Below are 8,659 nucleotides of genomic sequence, written 5' to 3'. Positions count from 1 at the left end.
ATATGTATGTATATGTATGTACAACTGAAACATGCTGTACACCAGAAATTGACACATTGTAAGTTGACTATATATTTCAATTAAAAAAATGAAAAATGAAAGATTTGGATCCATTGACTATGATCTAGAGGAGATTTTCATAACTTTTCTTGTTTTTATACTTCTCATGAAATGATATTCCAGTATTAAGAAGCTTTATGCATCCTTTCTTATCTGGTGGTCACTTGAGGGTGAAAATTAAATGGTTTGTTGTTATTAGTTAGTACAATTAGGATGTTTTACTGGTCAAAATCAAAATGGTGGCTAGCTGTGTTCAACTGAACGATGATAAACTGTGAGTTATAAGTAAGCCCCTCTAACTTCTACAAACATTAATTCAAATCAGAAAGTTTTCAGATGGTTTGTTCAAACGGGGAAAATGAAAAAATTATACTCTATTGATTAAATAAAAATGGAGATAGACACTGTCTTAGGTCAAGTTCCCAACAGCAGAACCTGAGGTAGAGTGTTTGGTGCAGGTGATGTAGTGAGGGAGAGCTCTTGGGGCGGAACATGTGAGGTGTGAGGGAAGCAGGTTTGGCAGGGGAAGGAGCTCAGCAAAGATGTGGATTCAGCAAAAGGCAACCTCAGCCTCATCCCACAAAGAGCTCTGGAGTGTGAATGCCAGCACAGAGTGTATCCACACTGTACCATTGAGTCATGGGCTGTAGGCTGCCCTTCTGGGAGGATGTAACCTCTCCAGTGGCTCTAGTGAGATACAGGAAATCCTCCAGAGCAGGTTGCAGCTACAAGCAGCCAACATCCACAGCAGTGTGGGGCTGAGCGCTCCAGCCAGGTGAAGGAATTCTGGAAGGGAATCGACGTCATCTGCTACAGACGTCATTTTTTATTATTTTAAGTATATGAACCCACTGGAATCATCTTTTTTTCTTCCAGTTTTATTGAGATGTAATTGACATATAACACTGTAAACATTTAAGATGCACAGCATGATGATTTGACTTACATACATCATGGAATAATTATCACAATAAGTTTAATGAACATCCATCATCTTCTGTAGATACAAAATTAAAGAATTAGGAAAATTTTGTTTCTTGTGATGAGAACTCTTAGGATTTACTCTAACGACTTTCATATATAACATACAGCAGTGTTCATTATGTTCATCATGTTGTACATTACATCCCTATTACTTATAACTGGACTAGAACCATGTTCTTAATACATAAACTGTTATTGGACAAGGATTATTTAATGCTGTTTAACTGGAAGGGAAACACCTTGAGGGCAGGTCTTTGTTTAATTCAGAGATGATTCCTTGGTTCCTAGAACAGTCACAGACACACAGTAGGTATTTGTTTGTTGAATGACATCTATGACTGAATGAATGAGCAGGATCCAGAGCCCTGCTATCCTGAATGTTGGAGCAATGCTTTGTAAGGACTCGATACTCCTATTAGTCAGAACTGCATCTGACTGCATGTGTAGTAGCTGACCCAAATAGGGGGCAATTTTTTTTTTCACAATACAAGAAATCTGGAGTAGGGGGAGGCCAGGTCTGGGAGAGTGCTCTGCTCCATTATTTACGTTCCAAGAGCCTTATTCCTTTGCTTTCATCCTCATGTACGTCACAGTCCTAGGACAGCCCTTCCCTCTCAGCCTCAGAGTCCATTCTCCAGGGCCAAAGAAGAAGGAAGAAGTGGGAAGGGACAGCACCTGTATAGGGAAAGCAACAACATTCCTAGAAACCTCTAGCAGATGTCCATGTAGATGTCTTTATCCAGAAATGCATCATCTGGCCAACCCTGAAGGGAGTCTAAGATGGGGAGCAGATTGGCTGGTACCACTGCTGCGTGGAACAAAATCGAGATTCTGCCAGAAGAGGAGAAAGGGAGAGCGGGGAGACAGATGACAACGTCTGCCTTTGTCACAAAGCTGCGCAAGGCTTTGGGTGGTTAACAATGAATACACTCTCTCTGAAGGACAAATCGAGGCAAAATTTAAAAAGGAAAATAACTTAAACCCCTCAACTCTCTTTTTTCTCTTTTTCTCCTTCCCCATCCTTTTATTATGACTTTCTAGTGACCAGGGCTGAAGTTCTCCTCGAAGTCCGTAGGAAATACTAGAAACATGTTTCAAAAAAAATTAAAATGAGCCGTAATCCAAGTACTTGTTACCACTTATTTTTCAACAGAATTTTGGACAACTTTTATTTTTGTCTTAATGGCCTAAAAGTCCAGTTGTACACTAGTGATTCTCCTCTTTCTTTTAAGGCGGAAATTCGGACTCCTGCAATGTTTCTGCTAGTGTTGCCGTTACCATTGGAGACTCCTAGGCGCTGTCGCTCCTTATGGTGAGTCTTGTGTTTCTCTGTGGAGAAACTTTCATTACTTCCAGACTCTTATTGAACCCATTATGAGACCATTGAGACAGGATGAGAAATAAAAATGTCTACTTTGTTCACTGGGCTGTTATTCCTGGATCTTTACAATTGAGGTGGAGAAAGAAAATACCTCCGGAAAAATAATTTAAGAGGCATGGCTGGTCGGTTGTCTCACTTTTGATCCCAGGAGCCCTGTAGTTCATGTGCAAATATGAAAAGGGCTACGGAAGTTAATTTCAGTGACATTTTTTATTTAAAATCTCCCGCTGACAAAATCACCTTTCCCATCAAGGGTCGTCTTGGCCACAATTTAAAGGCTGGTCAGTCCAGTAAAGTGCTTTTGTGCCAAGAATTCTGGATTTTCCTTAACAGGGTTCTTTCTCTGAGTGGTCATGCTGGGTTTGAATTAGCACGTTGACCATTTCTGAGCCTTTGTGTTCTCCATCCATACAAAAAATTGGCTGTACTTTTTGGTTATACTGATGTGGAGGCACTGGGTCAAATATCCTGACCCCAAAATACTTACCTCACCCCAGTAGCATCCTTCTCCCTGGCCAGACACCATTTCTGCAAGTAGATTTGTGAGTCAGGTTGATCCGAAGGGTGTAACAGTTCTTTCCAAAGAGCCAGGCTCTCACCCTTTATTGCTAATTGGCTAGATACTGGGTTTTTTGTTTGTTTGTTATAGCCAGTTGAATGCAATATCATATATTATTATCTCGGTGAGCTTCCTATGGGGATGTTAACTTGTTCTACACCCACATAAAATACATTATTCTCCGGTTTTCTTATTAGATTTACTAACATGTCACTGCTGTACCATTACCATTTAACAGCCTGGGAGGCGGAAAGAACACACTATTATACAAGTCTTGGCAAATCCAACACCGATGTAGGGAAATCATTAAGCTTCAGGAAGTTTTAACTTTCTTGCACCCAATTTCTTATCATTAATACAAGGTTTGTATTCTTCCCTGACCCCCTGATCTTGTAAAGGAAATAGAGGGAGACAAGGGGAGGGGGAGGAGGAAGAGACACAAATCAGGCTGAACCATAGCTATTTCCAGCGCCTGCACTTACATCAGTGATTAATCAAACTAATGGGGAGTTCTAATTCGGTGCTCTGCTACCCTTAAGCCCTGTAATTGCGGTGTCTCTGAACCCAAAGGAAACACGTTGCTCTCTGCGTGCCCAGGCGCATAGCTTTTAAATCTTCGTAACTCTGTAATTACTACAGCGCTTTCCTTCAAATCTGGCTTAATTTCACTTCCTTAATGAGCACTGCGATCTTGATAAAGTTTGAAGTTTGCTGCCTCTGCCGTTCACAAGGACTCCATCCCAGACTGATAATGTGAGTTGTAGATTTTACTCCCTCAAGTTCCTCTCAAAAAGCGCTGATTTATTTCAGGACCACCACAGTCAAAAGCACTTCCTCTGGGTCAAGGCCAGCGCTGGGTGTTTTCATCACAGAAGGGTGCTCAGAGAGCAAATTCTGAACAGTCAAAAAAAAAAAATGGGGGTGGGGAGGCACGGAGGTTGGGGGTTAAGCTTATGAACCCTTGGGGAAAGGCTGTTTGGCTTTATTAGCGCCATGTGCTCCAGAGGCGGTGGTTCATTTTACCCCATCGAAGACACTGCTTTAGAGTAAATATATTAAAAATCCACTTCCTCTTTATAAACTGAGCCCTGCCAAAGAGTGAAAAATTCAAGTCAGCTTAAAAAAAAAGCAACATAATTTCCACATTCTTTCTCCCACCAACTGGTTTGCAGGATTTTGTAAAGATTTGTTGGAAATACCATTTAATGCTTCTCGTTAAAAAGCACATCTTCTCCCGCAGCCGATTGGAGGGTCTCAGTTTCTGCCACCCTGTTGTGCTTTTAACCAAGAGGTGATGCTTGGTCTCCGCTTTAGTCTTTCTGTTTCTAAGCTGTAAGAAGCAGCGCTGAAACCCGTGTTGCTTTTAGAAATCCCTGCTCCAGTCTGTATTCCCCCCAGACAGTGTTAATCGCTTAGGGATTCAGGATAGCACTTAATTCTTATCTCTATTAGAGCTTGCTGGCATTGCACGACCATTATTTGTTTACATGTCTATCTGCCTTCTTAGACTCTACCTTTTGATAGCGATGTTTATGTCTTCTTTCCTTTTATATCCCTGGCAGCTAACAGAGGCCTGAGCACCCAATAAATGTTTGCACTCAGTAAATAAGGCTTCGGGTAAATGTTTGTTGCATAACCAGAGGAACGAATCAGTGAATGAAACTCCCTTGTTGTTTGCTATCACCATCTGCTTTAACTCTGTCAGTTATTTTGATGTATGTGCAGTTCTGACCAAATCCAGATTTGGCATGTTAAAAATTATATTCAGTTGTAAAATGTGAGGCTAGGATTTTTGAAGATAAGAAAGAAGTCAAAATCTCTGCCGTTGAAAACAATGTGAGTAATCAACAGTCCTTTAGGGAAGATAAAAAGGGCTGGTTGGATTTGCAGTCTTTGGCATTTTGGGAAAACCATTTAATAGCATGATTTTTTTCCCTGCCTATGTTTCCCCCTCAGTTAAATGCAGAGAGAAACCTCTGTCCTGCATACTTACAGACTAGATGGGGATTTTTGAGGAAGAAAAGCACAAATGAAAACAAAGGAAACCCTTCAGTAGCATTATATAGTCTTTTTTCCCCTGAAAACTTTACACATGATAGTTGTCAATATGCAGGGTTCTGAGATTATGGGTACAGTGGCTTCATTTTTTTGTGTGTGGCTTCATATTTTGATACATTAATGAATTTTTTCCTGGGAACATGGATACACAAGACCGAATTAAAGTTCTTTTCTTAAGATATATTTTTATTGAAGTATAGTCAGTTTACAATGTTGTGTCAGTTTCTGGTGTACACAATTTAAGGCTCTTGAACTGGAAGAACTTGGACTTTTGAGTTTGAGAAACTAAGCCATGAAGGCCTTGGACATTACATTCATGCTGTAAGCCATAGATCTGGGAGAAAGCATTCTCCCTCCAATGGGATGGCATATGACCACGGGCTAGTGGCTTCCTCATGGGAACCAGCACAGCTAAGGGAGAGAGGGAGTTGGTGAATCTCAGAGCTCAGTAACTAACATAAAGCTGGGGAGAGCCCCCCTGGGAGCATGAGGTCCTGGCCTGCTGATGGGGAGGAGAGAGGGGCCAGTGACATCTTCTGCAGCCTTTCTGTTGGCTCTGCCAATGCCTTCCTTCCATATGTTTCACGGCTCTGTCATCTTCAGCTTTTATTTTGCCCTCCAGGTGTTTTTCTGTGCTATAACTTTATTTGTGGGTGCAGTTTGAGTATACGATAATCATGAGCTCCCCAAAGGGGTTCTACTTGAATGTGAACCATATTACTTTCCAGGAGTTTCCCCCAAATGGCCACCTCTCCCTCCCCACCAACCACCGCTGCTGCAGACTCTCGAATCAGCTCTTCCTCCTTTGGCAAGTATAATGCACCTCCATTACAAGATACTTTAACACTACGCTTTATGAACAAACCATACTTGTTTACTTTCAAATTGTTGCTTTTTCCTTATGTAAACTAGCTATATTTTTCTATCTGAAATGGTTTGGGTAACTTGGGTGGGGATGGGAGGCTCATAGTTTTGCCCAATGAAAGTATTGAAAATATTTTTTACTTAACAACTTTGTACTTAGCAGGGCTTTTGGGAGGAAACAACAGTGGGGAAGTGAGGAATAGGTGCAACTGGGTGGAGGAAGGGAGATTTCAGTCACTATAATTACACGATTATGCTAACAAGCCCATGTGTCTCCTGGAATTTTCTTAGACAAAAGAAATATTTTTCAAGTATAACTAATGATGGTGCAGCACGGATGCTGGGATATTTGAAACAGAACAGAGATTTTTGGTGAGGAACCTTTCAAAAATCTCTGCCTTGTTGCTTGTGAGGTTCTAGAGGAAGCTTGACTACAGTTCCGTGCAAACGGGAGGCGAGCCAGGCTGAGGGCAGAGTTGCCTTTTGTGGCTTCCCCATGCCAGGCCTCTGCTCCAACAAAGACCTTGTCCCTCTGGGCCGAGGCAGGCAGGGGTTGAACTGTGGGGCGTGGTGAAACAGGATACCTCGTTCGCTTTACAATGGCATAAGGCTTATACTGACCGAATGTTTGACTTTATAGGGGAACTTTGCTGGCCTTTGAGCTGCATGAATGACTGCTAGGTATTAGGCAATGGGGTCATTTTTAAATGTTGCCTTTTCCACTTTGGCTGCAAGATTAGGGTGATAAATGTGTGTACATGGGTTGGGGGATGGTATGTGATCGGGAGAGATCAACACACACAGAAGTAGATAGAACAGTCTGGCTTCAGATATCAACCTTGATTCCATCAGAGCTTTTTGTGGGAAATCTCGGAGTCTGATGGGGCCATCGGGGATTTGAATAAGAGAGACCCAGCTCCTGAACGTATAGGAAACTCCTTAGCATTAGGAATATTCATGTACCCCCATTATGATGGCATGGGGCGGCTACACTGATTGATTTTAGTGGTTTAGTTCTAAAAGTAGGAACCATAGGAAAACTGTGGGGTGGGGGTGGAGCTTGAAGTGGGCAGGGCAGATGAGGCCTGGGGTTGTCTGAAGCTGCCCTTGCATAGCTAGCTCACTGTTTTTTATTTAGACAATCTCTCGGATGTCTAACAATCACTTTTCTAAAAGTGCCAGTATTCACACCTTACAGTGGACTGAGAAACACATCAACTCATGGTATTAATGAATATTTTTATTTGTATTAGTTTTATTTTTGGTGACTTTGAAAGGAAAGTTGTCCTTCAGAGTAAGCAAAAATAAAAAACTAAAGTGACCTTGGAGAGGTCAATGCAGACTACCAACAGAGGGCTGAGGGCAGTGAGACCGATGGTGATCAAAAGCCAAGAGCAAAGCTTTGCATTTTGACCCAAATGGCTTTATTAGCACACGACCAGGAGTCCAGGAGATTACAAAGAGCTGATCTGTACTTTGAATCATCTTGAATTCTTGACTTGAGGGTCTGCTGACCACTTCGGAGCAGACATTGAGGTAGTTAGCCTGTTGTCGGACTTAATTCCCCCTGGAATCCTACCCCTTCTGGGCGTGGATGAGAACTCCCCCTCTCGTGGGACTTTTCAGCCCTTCCCTCCAGTCACCTCTCTCAGGTGGAGAGGGGTCCTCTGGCCCAGGTAGGAAATCCCCCAATAATCCGAAGCTCCCCTTAGGAATGAGAGCCCCATCCCACTCATGGCCCTTGGTAGTGTTCAGCTGGACTCGCTGCACTGGCCCCTGAATGCTGTAAATAGGACAGTGCTGGGTGAGGGGCAGTGACAGTCAGGGCCCACCTGCCACAAGGCTCCCTATAAATGGATGCCTTTAAATGCCCCTGATTGTTCTTTCTGCCTCACAGGGTTTAGGGTGGAATATATAGTTTGGCTACCTAGCAGAACTCATGTTGAGAATTGTGAACATATTCAGAAGTAAAGCTAAATTTGAAAACAGCCAGCTCAAAGCTCTCTAGGTTTGTGAGATTAAAAAAATCTCCTAAAAGACCCTTTCCCCAAATATTGTCCCCTTTTTTTCACTTTTTATTTGGAAACAAAACCAAATTTAAAGTTGCAAGAAATGTATGACAAATCCCAAACGCCCTTTACCTAGACTCACTATTTTGTACCTTTCATCATATTTTCTTTTTTTTCTCCCTCTTTGTCCATATACATTATTATCATCATTCTTCTTGTTGCTACATGTTTATTATCATCATGCTTCTTGTTTACGTGTACCTTGCAGACATCATGACCCATTACCCCCAGATCCCCAGCCTGGGTCTTTTATAAACAGGGACACTCCCTTGCCAAAAATGTTATTTTTTGAGGTAGAATAAGAGAGGGGTCTGTTGAAGACTTTATAACTGAAGTATGGGCCAGTCCAGACTGCTGAGTGTGGGGCTTTGCCCAGGCTTCCACTAAAGGCGGGCAGGGGGGAGAGGAGACAGCACCACAGGTCTGGAGGACTTTATTGTTGCCATAAAACATATTTTTTCCATGTTCTCTTTAGACACATGAAATGAAGTCTGCATTCCCAAGATCTGGCTTGTGGCTTTAAAATAAAAAATATTTTTATAGTATTCTTTTTGGAGGGACGAAAGCATGCATTTTATTAACATTTCTCAAACGCTTTTTCAGTTTTAGGCTGACGGCATCCAGCCTGTAGACTGCTGTAATCGAAATACTATACATGCCTTTTTAGAAATTATACCTTGCAGT

This window comes from Camelus dromedarius, chromosome X (genome assembly GCF_036321535.1).
Source record: "Camelus dromedarius isolate mCamDro1 chromosome X, mCamDro1.pat, whole genome shotgun sequence".
NCBI lineage: Eukaryota > Metazoa > Chordata > Mammalia > Artiodactyla > Camelidae > Camelus > Camelus dromedarius.
This window is presented reverse-complemented; position numbering follows the sequence as displayed.